The sequence below is a fragment of the Podarcis melisellensis genome (genome assembly GCF_964234715.1).
Source record: "Podarcis melisellensis genome assembly, chromosome: 13".
NCBI classification, from domain to species: domain Eukaryota; kingdom Metazoa; phylum Chordata; class Lepidosauria; order Squamata; family Lacertidae; genus Podarcis; species Podarcis melisellensis.
In genome coordinates, this window is record NC_138545.1 from 7,884,557 (window position 1) to 7,898,245 (window position 13,689).

At 47.8% G+C, this 13,689-nt stretch overlaps 1 gene segment (V, D, J or C); it reads right to left on the minus strand.

Moving 5' to 3' along the window:
• Positions 1-72: 72 nt before the first annotated feature.
• LOC309355772 (Ig gamma-2C chain C region-like) lies at positions 73-4,317 on the minus strand. The segment is given in 4 exons: positions 3,978-4,317; positions 2,170-2,502; positions 1,517-1,840; positions 73-528 (listed from the first exon to the last, which is right to left on the minus strand).
• Positions 4,318-13,689: the final 9,372 nt, after the last annotated feature.

Sequence of the window (13,689 nt, forward strand, 5' to 3'; positions counted from 1 at the left end):
GCATTCCAGAACCCACCCCACCCCACCCCAGTCATCGATTCCCCTGCAAATGACCACAACATGGGATATATCTGAGTTGGTTCTCTTTTTATTCATTGAAATTATTTACACAGGGTTTATCTAACAATGCTAGAGAAGAAATCTGGGAGAGGCTGAAGAGGTTGCAATGCCGTAGGAGGGATGGTTATCGTTTTTTACCCTGGGTTTTCTCCACGGTCCTCTGGGTGAACTTCATGGGGAGGGCTTCGTGGATAACCATGCAGGTGTGTGAAACTCCGTTGTTCCAGTCAGCGAATGGGATTTTCATGTGGCTGTATAGAAAGTAGGAGTCGTTCTTGTTGTCCTTTATGACTGGCGTGTTGACATGATGGTCTTCAGGCATGGCATTGTGATTCCTCAGCCACTGGATAGAAACTTCTTTTGGGGTGAATCCTGTGACCAGGCAGGTGAGGGTCAGCATTGCTGGCTGAGTGTTGATTTCCTCGTGGTGAGGGGGGTAGAGGAACACTCCGGGAGGGGTTCTCGTGCCTTTTTGAGAGGAGGGGGCGAAATGTGTGAGAGAAACGGAGGAAGCAACAATTATTAACATTAAGCCAAATTAGTGAATGCAATGTTGAGAATGAGGGTCTTGTAGGGAAAGACTGTGATTTTGTTGTCTTGAACATAGGTACTCCAGACAGGGTCATTGCAGACTGTCCACACACACTTCATAGCAGCAGCATGTTCCGAATAATTACCCTAACTAGCCAATTATATTATCTGAACTACATGAGATAGCAGTGATTTAAGATTTCAACAGCCCTGCTTCCCAATATATATACGGATATCATGCAGCACACAGAATCCCAGCCTTTACTGAGAAGTTATTGGTATGCTGAAGTTCCTGCAGGGCCGGGGGTCGAAAGGCAAGCATAGTTTAAAATCTTGCAATGCTCATGCTCCACAATGTGTGAACCGGGCCATCAGGGAAAGGGCATGAAGAACTGCTTTCAACAGAACCGGCTCAAACTTTCATCTAGGTTCAATCAATGCTGGGGAAACAATATCAATAGAGCGGAGATGGCAATAGTCTTATGGGAATGAAAATTGTTATGTGAGAGTCACTGACCCCTGTGGGGGATGCACCCTTCCCTCCCCTTGGTCCAAGAGTTGCCTTCTAATAATAAAAAAAATGCATTGCAGGTCTTTCAAGTACCATAAAAACCTGTGAGCAAAGGGGAATGGTTTTCCAGACCTCCTTTGCCACTGCAAAGTGTGTTTCCAGTGTGAATTGCAGATGAGCCAAGTGGTGTTGTGTGTTTTCAAGCACTATAAAAACCTGTGAGCAGAGACAAGTGTAGAATGATTGTGCAAACCTGCACAATACCCCCACCAGACTGTGTGAAATTGCAAAGTGTGTCCGCAGTGTAAATTGCAGATGAGCCAAGTGGTGCTGTGTGTTTAAGTATTCTCTTTCCTGCTGGAACACAAGGACACCAGCCCCAGGATGGGAGACCAACTCTGTTTCCCCCCTTACCTGTTGTCTTGGCAATGGTCTTAGTGATGGGAGCAGTCAAGCCTGGATATTCCACGTTGCAGGTGAATTTCTCACCCTGCAGCCATGTTGTGACAGGGAGGGAGCTGGTAGCAGTGAACCTTCCATTACGTTCTTCTTTCACTTCCAGTAGTTCTGGGCTCACGGGTCCAGAATCCGCTCGTGACCAGGTAACTTTCAGCCCATCTGCGTTTTCCAGATTCTCCACCACACAAGTGAGCTTGGGGTCATTGTTTACGTACAGGTCTTGTGGCGTTGGGGGTATGATGTGCACATTAATGCCGCTGGAAGGGCATTCAGCATTATCTGGAGACGCAAACTTCATGTTAGTTCTCTAACCAACCCCCACTTCTCTGCTGTTTCAGCGGCTTGCCTGCACCTCTCAACAAGTACACTCCTTGCGGCAGTGTAGAAATGGAAAACAACAACACTATCAGTAAGGTCAATTAACGGGCCTTAATTGAAAACAGCTATATATACACAAATTAGGGATGAGGCTGTTTTGAAATTATTATCACATGCATGAGAGGATTCTCAATAATCTGGAAGCAGTTGTCCTCCTCCCCTTTGCATTCCAGTCCATGCCCACCAAAACAGAGGAAAACACAAGTGCCAGCTCAGTCAACCTTTCCTACCTTCACATATCTTCGCTTTGCTTTTCACTTTGGTTTGGGTTTCTTCGTGGAACACCTGGCAGTAGTAGGTATTCCCAGCCTGCCAGTCTTCTTGGCTGACGTTGACTGTGCTTGTGGTGCTGAAGGTGTATCCATGGGCATCTTTCCTGGGCTGCTCAGTGAATGAAGCCAGGAGCCCAGCTTGCCCACCCACCAGCCATTCCACTGTCAGCATTTTGGGGTAAAAGCTAGAGATCACACACATCAGCTCAATGGTGGCATCACTGGATCTGGGTTTGCAGGAGGAATGGAGCAGGCGGACTTCTGGGGCCACTGGAGGTAGTGCAATTGAGCCTGGAAGGGTATAATTCATGAGACGTAGGGATGGGTTAAATTGTCAGTTTCGGTTTCCTCTTAGTTTCTTATTCTCCCAGTTCTCCACATCAGTTTGCAACTATTTTAAAAAACAAGGTCTTACTCATGCATTTTAATCCAAATTTCTCCTAACATACAAACCTTTGTATGCAATTTTGCATAACATAAACATTTTTACTAAGCAGTGCTCTCAATATGATGGATTTTTATGTTATTCATATCATATATTGGTTTGGGGGCACAATCTCCCCTGGTTGATGCATTTTTGTACATACTACTTGGCTGGAGAACTGCTTTGCAAAATCCAGAGAAAGACAGATTTGATAGGACACCACTTGTCTACCACTCAGCGTAAGCCCTGAGACCCAAACGGAGGAATCCGCTTAGTTAGAAGACTGGAGGGTGAGTGGCCACTAGTTCGTCTGCCATTGACATCTTTTGGTTCTCCTATTACTAGTCTTCCCTCCTTTTGATATCATGATCCCAATGTTTTGAACACTCACTCAGAAATGCACTGTTTTCCTACTTTGTATCCCTATTCAAAGCTTGCCTCCCCCCTGTAGCTATCATGCTTTGCCTTGCCTGCTTCAGAACAAAGGATAGCACAGGGTGATCAATCCTAGCCATTCCTTCCATCATTACAAGTGATTGGGCCTCAGGAATATCCACCCCACCCCCATTTATTAATTCACTCCACTGCTTCTGCAGCTTGACAACTCATATAAGATATTAAAGGTGGGGGTCATGAATGCCCACGGCAGCAAACACTGTGTGTACACTACTACTATTTGTAACTTTGTTCCCAGAATAAAGCAGCAAAAACAGAATTTATAAATAAATAAATAAATAGCCACGAATCATTGTAAATTCAACAATCAAACCTTGAAATGTATTAAAAAAACTTGCCTCTGGGTGTTTCTCCAACTTGCCCCTGACTTCTGAACCTGCTTTTTCCTTACCCCACGTCTGGTACTGAATGAGCAATTCCAAGCTTTCTCTCTCTGTCCTCCAACCCCCACATTTCAGTTGTACGCCATGTTGGGCAGAGACCATTTCTTGCGCTGCCTGCTTAATGTGCCTTGGTACCAGACAATAAAGTAAAGGTAAAGGGACCCCTGACCACTAGGTCCAGTCGTGACCAACTCTGGGGTTGCGGCACTCACTTTGAGCTGCTTTCGAACTGCTAGGTTGGCAGGAGCTGGGACCGAGCAACAGGAGCTCACCCCATTGCGGGGATTTGAACCACCAACCTTCTGATTGACAAGTCCTAGGCTCTGTGGTTTAACCCACAGTGCCACCCACGTCCCTTACCAGACAATAGCGCCACCCAAAAATATTGCATCTATTCCCCAACTCTCTCCACCAAAGTATTTCGCTTTCCTTTCTTTCACCATATTGAGTGTCCATTTGAGGGTCAAAAAGAAAGCAGATAGCGATGGCCCAGCCAGACTCACGCTCAATCTCCTTGGTGATTTCAGAGCTAGTAGCTGCATGGGCGACTTTGCATTCAAGCTTCTCCGATTCCCAGGTGCTGGTTGGGATGGTGAGCTGGCTGGTGATAGTGTAGAGGCCACTGGATGAATCCAATAGGGCAGGGAAGGTTCGGATGCCGCTGGAGATGGCCCCTGAATTCCATTGCACTGTGACTGGTTCAGGAAAGTAGCCAGAGACCAGACAACCTATGGAGACCTGGGAGGCAGTAGAGGAGTCTTCGCTACAGGGAGGCAATGGGAAAACCGTTGGGGCTGTGGCACTTGCTGCAATGAAAGAGAAAGACATGCTGAGTATACGCTGTCCAGCCAATGTGGATGCTTGTGTGTTCCTGCAATACAGGGGGTTGGAATAGATGCCCCTTGGGGGTCCCTTCCAATTCTACTTTTCTATGATTCCATCAGCTGAGTGTGGGTTACAGGATCTCATCGTCTCATTTGAGGTAGAGCATTGTCCTGAAAGATTCTCGGGCGTGCCCAAGTTCATGGAGAGTTCTGCCGTTGTCAACCATTTCCAGTCCTGGCTGGATTTAAGAATGCTGCAGGATTGATTTGTTAGAGGAAGGGACAAGGAGATATATGTTGTGCTGATGTATCACTTTCAAGCTGATTTTCTCAGCTATAAATGTTCTTTTAAAATAAGCTTAGGATTCTGAATTCTTTGCAGAATACATGCAGCCCTGTTTTAACACCCACTGACAGACCGTTTCTCTCTGAGTTTTCCTAATACTTGACTTATGCCATTCAGCTGCAATTGTGCTGTTATTCAGTGAATAATTAATTTCAACTTTTTGGCCTTAAGTTTGTCAGTTATCTAAACATGCAGGAGACATTTGCATTTTGCATTCTACATTGATTAAAAGAGAGAGAGAGCTGTGAGTTATTCTTACAGCCATGAGAAGGCAACACCCATTCATGGCCAAGGGGAAGGGATGTGGGAACGTGTGTGTGGTTTGGTAAAAGCAATGAGAAGAAAGGGTGTAGTTTTGGCCTTGCTGTCCCTGCATCTGGCCTATGCCTAAAGGAAACTGGAAGTTGGCAGGAAAAGTTGGGAAGCCATTGGTAGCCTGAGTGCCACATTCTGCTGCAACCAACTTTCTTGGGCTTCGTGCCACTGACAGGCCGAGCCAAAGACAAAAGCAACACAGGTGAGCAGAGCAACAGATGCAGTTCTTACCTTGGTACATTCTAGCTGTAGAAAAGTCAGAGGATTTAAATGCACACATCTCCCCATTTCCCCATCCAAGCATGCAAAAGCCACGATCACAATTCATATTCCAACCAGGCAAAAAAACATTCAAGAAATGGTACAGGGTAGATGTTGGGACAGTTGTAAAAGGCAGACAGAGGGGCTTGGAGGGGCACATTTGTCACCTGAACATGAAGCTCCCCACCTTCCCCCTGTTCACTAGTTTAAAAGAGTGCTATTTAAAGATAATGCAGGGTTTTTGTTGTCTTTAAATGAAGGAGCTTATGCTATGTTTTACCACTCAGACATACGTTCACCACCCCTGTGAGCACATGGTCTCCCTGTCCACTAGGAGGTGTGGAGCCTTAGGCCAAGATGGTGCTGTTGGACTTCTGCTTGGTGAGAAAAACTTCAGCAGCTTGCAGATTTCCTGCCACAGTGGGAAAAGCATTAACTGTGGAGCTACCCCTCTTTTTTTTTGCCTTGGTGTTACTCTTGAACCAAGGAAACAACCACTTCTCTTTGGTGGCTGACGCACCACCTACCTGAGACCAAGTCGTTAGATTTAAGCTCCTTTCATCTAACTGAAACCAGTGGGATGAAGAAATCAAGATTTGAATTCTGGCTCAAGATCTATAGCTGCAGTTCTGAATGTAGTTGCCTAGGAACACAGTTACACCCACACCATCCACTTAAAGTGCTCTTAAAGGTAAAGGTAAAGGGACCCCTGACCATTAGGTCCAGTCGTGGCCGATTCTGAGGTTGCGGCGCTCATCTCGCTTTACTGGCCGAGGGAGCCGGCGTACAGCTTCCGGGTCATGTGGCCATCATGACTAAGCCACTTCTGGCGAACCAGAGCAGCGCACGGAAATGCCGTTTACCTTCCCGCCGGAGCGGTACCTATTTATCTACTTGCACTTTGATGTGCTTTCGAACTGCTAGGTTGGCAGGAGCAGGGACCGAGCAACGGGATCTCACCCCGTCGTGGGGATTCAAATTGCTGACCTTCTGATCGGCAAGTCCTAGGCTCTGTGGTTTAACCCACAGCGCCACCCGCGTCCCTGTGTGCTCTTACATCACTTTAAAAGTCATTGCTTCCCCCAAAGAATGCTGGGAAGTGTAGCTCTCTGAGGGGTCTCCTAACGGCTCCCTGCACCCTTAAACTACAGTACCCAGGCTTCTTTAGGGGAAGCCATGAAACAGTGGGATGAAAGTGCTTTAAATGTATGATGTGAATGTGCCATAGCTTCCTTGAACATTGATAGACTTATATCTTGAGCTAGTGCATGTTTCTCACTCTCTCGGGTGGCATTTTTGGCTGGCATTGCCCACATCTCAAAATTCCAGGCCTCCTTTTAGTTGTGCAAGTTCTCTCACTTCCTCTTTGTTCAGCACCAGCTGCAGGTTGCAGGTGTCCTTCTTAGTGCCCCCTCACATACAAATTTGACTGAAACTGGGTAAGGGGACAATAAAATAGTGCTGGTCAACAGAAGAAACAAAAATGGAGAGGCAAGCAAACTGAGATTTCGAACTTCATTAACTGGCAGTAATAATATGAAGGTGAAGCCAAATCAGTTTGTACAGCCAATTGCAACTTGTTTGGAGTTCTGAGTGTGTAAGATTATCTAGTCTACGAGGTATCAGCAGCTGGTGGTTTATGGGCCCAACCTACTCCACAAATGACAAAACATTGACCTGATAATTTCCTCCTACTGGATAAAGTGGATGTTCAACTATTCAGCTTATGAGTAATAAAAAAATATTCTACCAGTAGCATATGTTATAAAATAGACAAAATTAAAACCAACCATGCAACAACTCAGTAAAATGATTAAATCAAGAAGAGACGAATCCACAACAGATAAAATCCAGCCATAGAATTCCATAGTCTTTGGGGCCATGCCGCACCCTGTAGTTGCCACAACTTAAGCATTTTTTTAAGGCCCTCAAATGGGACTTGCATCTTGGGTTCTCCACATACAGCCCTGCTAATGTTCCCTGATCTTAGTCCATAGCTAGGGATGCCAGCTGACCAGGGTGAAATAGTCTGTCCAGCTCCTCTTCCTTTAACAGTATGGGAGCCTGAAGAAACCAGAAGATTTTATGCCATGGTCAGCATTATTAAGACCAGTAGAGATCTAGAGAATCTCTGGATACCTCCCCACTTGAGCTGGACCACTGCTATGCTCTGCTGAATTTTTAAGAAGAAGAGGCTGAGGCCCCAAGTCTGCCTGAAAAAAGACAAGAGCCTCCCCCCTTAACTTCATGTATGTGTGGACACACTGACAAGTCTAAAGGTTAGGGATTTACTTTGAGTCAGCCTTTGACTGTTGCACTCAGAGTAATTTTGCCCTGATGGAGACCTAAAGCCACAAGTGATTTTGTATTACTTCCTATGGTTGCTGTCACATATTTGGGGCATTTTATATTAATCACCGCAGCTTCACACACACACACACACACACACACACACACACACACACACACACACATTCAACAAAGGAAGGTTTTTCCTCTTGCTCTTTTCCAATGCCAGGAATAGTTTCCCTTGCTAAATAAGTGCACCTCAGACTGCTGTTAAAGGCATAGGAGCACGTGCAGGAAAAATGAGGTGGCAACCCTATATCCCAGCCTTTCTGGTGTGGTTCCTTTCCCCGGCCAAGTCCCTTGAGCCTTTAATGTATCCCCAACAGGCAGAAGTTCAGCAGGTGCAGGAGTGGAAAGGGAGTGGTGGGGACAGCTTCACTGCTTGATTTTCTGCCTGCTAGACTACTGTTAAAAACATGGAAGCTCTGCAAGAAAAAAGCAGCCAGTCTGCCCCACTATGTTACCTGCAAGTGCACTCTGCTAACCTAATCTGATAAAACCTCAACTCCCACCACTACCTCCTTCCCCAATATGGGGAAGAATCAGAATAGTCAATAGTTGTTTTTTCTTGCTTTCTACCAAGCCACCGGCAATAGCTTGATACAGAATGCTTATTTCCACATTCCTGACAATTTCTGCACTGAGCTGGCAAAGGTGAGGCTGTCCCTCCTGGTCCATATAGAACCCTAGACAGAATATAGTGGCTAGGGATACCAACTCTCTAACCTATCCAGTCCATTCCAGCTTCCTGAAATCCATTTGCTCTAAAATCCACCACACTTCCAAAGCTAGCAACAAGTCCCCCAAAACTTGGCTGCATCTGCTTCCCACTTAGTAACCCCGGAATCTTCATTTGAAAAATCCTGGTGTTTGTTACACATCTATTTTCCTCAGCCAGAGCTAAGAACGAAACCTGGGAGTCCTAGCTCTTGCTGACTCCAGCTTGCAACCACTAGACACCACTATCCTTCTAATGCTGAGACTCCATGCTTGTTTTAAGCTATTGTGCTCCTTTCCCATCTCCCAGGAGCATGCGGTTCCCCAGAGCTGCATTTCTCAGGTACACCAGATCCCACTTTCCTCCTTCTCTGAACCACTCAATTACACTACCTTCCTGTGGCTGGGTGCAGAACCCAGAAAGTTGTCTTTCAGTGGGTCTCCTGAAACTCTTCCTGAAAATTGCAATGCATTCCCCTGTTAGCAGTTTTGCCAAGCCTCCTGTCTTAACCAGCTCAACCCACTCAGCAATAGCTGCCCACTGCAGAGAGAAGCCAAGGCTCCTGCCTGCTTCAGCCCTTGCAACCCAGCAAAGCTTAGAGATTGCTTTGCTCCAAAGAATACTTTCTGAGCAGGGAGCAGAATTTCATCTCCTCAAAGCTGCTTGCTTCCTAACCCTCCTGTTCCTTTGCTGTGCTTGCTGCTTCAGGCCTCTAATATGAACCCCCAAAGCTGTGCAACATACATAGCTCCGGTATCAGGCATTGGGCAGGCATTCAGGTAGCCCTGTGGCTCCCCACTCCAGCTTCCTTAACTTTGTAGTCTGATGGCTTCCCTGCAGCCAGATGCTCAACTGGGAGGCACGCAGGTTCCCAGCTGAGCATCTTCTTTGGAGCAGATTTAGACAGCCTCCTTGATACAATACAGCTTCTTGCTGCTCCAGTAGGAATTGGGGAATCTCCAGCCTGAGCTTCAGGTCTGGGGCAGATCTTTTCACATAATCTCTCTTTTTTTTACCCCCCATGAAGCCTGCTGCTCATCTGGATAGTCTGGAATCTCCCAATTAACCATCGGGCTTGGGCCAGACTTTTACAGCATTTCTAGCTACCTAGCAGCTTCCTTAAAGCTTGCTACATCTTAGGGCTCAGGAACCTGTCATTCTAAGCTGCTAGCACTCATCCTGTCCCCCCTACCCTGGCTGCTCCCTGTGTGCTTCCTTGAGGCTCAGGAAGGTTATGAGTCTTTAACATGGGGCTTGGCATGGGCTTTAAGTTAATTCCTTGCTTCGTAACACCTTATCTGAAACGTGCTGTGGATCTGGGAGGCCAAGAGCCTCACATTGGAGCATCAGACTTGGAGCAAGCTCACAAGTAGCCCCTCTTCCCCTTGGCAGGCTGAATCCTGCTGCTCATTGGGGGAGGGAGGTATCAGAAATCTCCCAGTGAAGTATCTGCCTGGGTAGACTTTCAGCCACCTCCCTTGCCAGAGGATGCCTAAGGTTCTTCTGGTGGTCAGGAAGAGCAAGCAGGCCTGTTGTATCCTGCCATCTTCCTTGAAGTCTGCTGATTGTCTGATAGTATCTCCCAGCATCGGGTTTGGGGTTTCTACCATTCAGGCAGCCTCCCTCCTGGCTGCCCCACACCAGCATTTGTGAATAATAAGCTAGGTGCTCAGACATCTCCAAACTGTGCACCAGGCTTGGGGAAGCATCTGGGCAGCCCCATGGCTGTTCTCCATCAGCTTCTGTGACTCAGCTAGCACTCAGTTAGGTGGTCAAGAATCTCGCAGCTGAGCATTGGGCTTGGGGCAAGCATCTGTGCAGCCTGCCTACACCAGCATTTGTGCTGCTCCCCACCAGCTTTTCTGGGTCTTAGCATGCAGCTAGGAGGTCAGCAATCTCTCAGCCAAGCATTAGGCTCAAAGCAGAGGCAGCCTCCCTGGCTGCTCCCCAGGACCCAGAATCCTCACACTGTGGGCTGGCTTCAGCTTTGCTACTTGCTCCTGGGTTAGCTTCCTTGAATCCTGGTTCTGAACTAGGTATGGAACAATGTCCCCGCTGAGCGTTAAGTGAGAAAGAGCTCACATTCCCCTCCAGGGTTCATGGAGTGCACTGCTTGTCCAGCTGAGCAAGCTTGTTTTAGCTTAGTATTCAGCTGGGGGCCAAGGATCTCCTAGCTGAGGACCAGGCATGGGGCAGGCTTTCAGATAGGCTTATGGTAAGCTGGTGGGAAGTGAGCTATCTCTCCTGCTTTGGCAGCAGCTGTCTACCAAAAGAGCCTTAGGTTTGGAGCAAGCTTTCAAGAACTGCCTTCCCCTGCTTGAATCCTGCTGCTGATCTGTGAGGACAAAAATTTCACAGCTCAGCATCTGGCTGTGTCAGTCCCCCCACTGCCACCTTATCAGTTTCCTTGAAGACCATCCTTCGACTAGAAAGTCAAGGAACTGCTAGCTGGCCATCACATCTGAGCAAGCTTTTAGGTTGTCCTCTTGTTCCCCAGCTACTTTCTTGAAGCCCAACACTCCTCTGGGAGCCCAGAAGTTCCCAGTTCAGCATCAGACTTTAGCCAGACTGCTGGGTCTCTTGCCCTCCTCCAGCTTCCTAGCATAATCCATAGCTTGGAGGCAAGAAGCAGCTTGGCAGGTAGCCCTTCTGGGACACAGCTGTGTAATAAGCTTGGGAGGAGTTAGCAAGGAGCCCTGGGGCTTTTCTCACTTACCTTCTTTAGGCCTCTCTCTTGGCTGAGTGGTGGGAAGCTTTCAAGCTGAACATGATGCATGGTGAAGGTTCATGTGCCTATTTTCCTTCCTCTCAGCTGTTGCTCTGGCCTGGTATCAGAACATAGGAAGCTCAATATTGCCTACACAAACTGGCAGCAGTGGCTCTCCAAGGTTGCAGGTGAGCTTCTCCCCCAGCCCAGAAGGTCCCCAGGAATTGATCCTGGGACCTTCCTCTTGCAGAGCAGATGTTCTACCACTGAGCTTCAGCTTTTCCCATTTGGCACTGATAACAGAAGTTGAAATGGAGCTTCTGGAAGGTTGACCAGTTGCTCTTTATCCTTGAAGTTCTCAGCTCCAAGAGTCAACTGAATGCTGGACTATAGGGAAGCTGGTGGGATACAGCAAGGCTACCTTGCAGCCTTCTTCAAGCCTCACATGCAGCGGCTCCAAGCCCCATCTACTCCCCCAGCCTCCCTTACATAAAGATGCTCAGTTGGAAGATGGTAGCAAGGAAGACTTACATCAACTAGGAAGCCCAAGAATCATCACAAGTCCCTTGACTAAAGGATAAAAATGCTTTTCTATTTCTTAGGCATTGTATCCTTCACTTCCTTCCCGGAACGTATAGGACATTCCATCGAGTCCCTTTTCCTTTGGGGTATCTATGTTCCTATCTTCTCAAGAGCCATAACATTAAGAACAAACCCTCTTTTACTTACCGATCCCAAGGCTGGAGTGGATTGAAGCAACCAGACCTCTGCTGAACGACCCACCGTCTGTTTCTGTTTGGGGCTATTTTCTGTTGCAATGAGGCCTTCGGAGTTTTCCCCTAACCATGCTCTTATGAAGTGCCTTAAAAAAGAACATTGCACATTAGTGACGTCCTGAGAGTTGGCGTGAAGGTGTGAAAAAACATCATGAGTTTTAAGTTCAAGGGATATAATTGGGGGCAGCCAGAACTTCCCCCTTTTTTCTGACCTTCTCATAACCCCAAAATTCCATTGTTGAGAAAAACAGGGCTAGATGAAATACAGAATTGGGGTGAATCTGGTCTTCCGAAACTCAAAACATGTGCTTATACTCACCTACTTCCCTCCTAATTAATTAGTTAATTCAACTTAACAGCCCTTGTTTGTTTTGTCCAGGGCGATGTATAAAATCAAAATTACGTAAAGACATTAAGCATTACAGAGTTAAGTAAACTGAGGCTGCAATCCTATATGGACTTTGCAGGGGCTTCAGTCTATGGTTATTCACTTTGTTCACCACAATCACCACTGGCTTCCCAGTCCCATTGAATTCAGTGGGGATTACTTCTGAGTAGTCATATAAAGGCTTGCACTGTCAATCCCAGTGAACTTTCGTGATGACATATGTCAGGGTTTCTGGGAGAGAGGAGGAGATGACAGAGGAGACGGAGAGCGAGTGGGAGGAGGGGCAGAAGGATGAGGAAGAAGATGACGGAATTCTGAGGGAATCCACGAGTCTGAGCAGCGAGTCAGAGGATTCTCAAAAGGGGGTTACCTTAATCAAGCAAAGGGGAGGAGAAGGGAGAAGCGGAGAGGAGCCCAGTGGAAGACAGAGGAAGCAAGAGACGTCTCAGCCGGAACGGAGTAAAGGGGGTGGAGTCGTCAGCCTCTCGGAGGGAGCAGGATTAGGAGAGAACAGAGAGAGGGGGTTGGAGCAGGGTGTTCAGCCGGAAAGGGTGGAGAGCAGAGCAAGGGGTGGTGTAGCGGTCGAAAGAAAGGTCAGCAGCAACGTACGCGCGCCAAGTTCAAACGTAGAGGCGCGCGGAAGTGGAGAGAGCTCAGGGGAGGAGCCCGGCCCTAAAGCCAGAAAGAGGGGGGAAGAGGCGGCAGAGGATTCAGCCTCAGGCGAGTCACGGAGAGAGGAAACGACAGTGCCTGGCTGGAAGCAGAGCTACTGGGGCTCAGCCAGGCGGATCTGTAGACAAGCCCCCAGCATCACTGCAGAGCGTGGACCCTTTGCCTCCCAAACCGGCAGTTCTGCTCACAGCAACACTCCAGTTGCCTGATGGGAGACTCCTCGAGGTTCCAATAACGATCGATTCGGGAAGCAACGCCGACTTCATGGGACTGCAGTTCGTTAAGCAGCACAACATGGCGCTCCTGCCTGCAACGACGCCTCTGAACGTGGTCACGGTGGACGGCAGGAAGTTGCTGGGGGGGCAAGTGGTGCAGCAAACCCCTCCCATGATGATGCAGATTGGCAACCATCGAGAGCTTATTAGTTTCAATGTCACCCACTTATCGGACACACCCATCGTGTTAGGCATGAGTTGGCTGGAGAGGCACAGTCCCGCGGTTGCGTGGTACCAGAGGCAGATCAACTTTTGTTCATCGTATTGTGCTCAGCATTGCTTTCAGACCGATCAGGGAGGAGAAGCTGAGCAGCCATTGCATCTGGGTATGGTGCAAACAGTGCCTCACAAGTACCAGGAATTCTTGGAGGTTTTCTGTGAGAAGGAAGCTGACAAGTTGCCGCCTCATAGACCTTACGACTGCGCGATTGATTTAGTGCCAGGGGCGCAATTGCCTGCTGCCAAGCTGTACTCCATGTCGGAGGACGAAATGCAAGAGCTTCGGGAGTTCATAGACCATAACCTCAAGCGAGGTTTCATCCAGGAATCTAAAGCAGCGGGAGGCAGCCCTGTTTTCTTTGTGA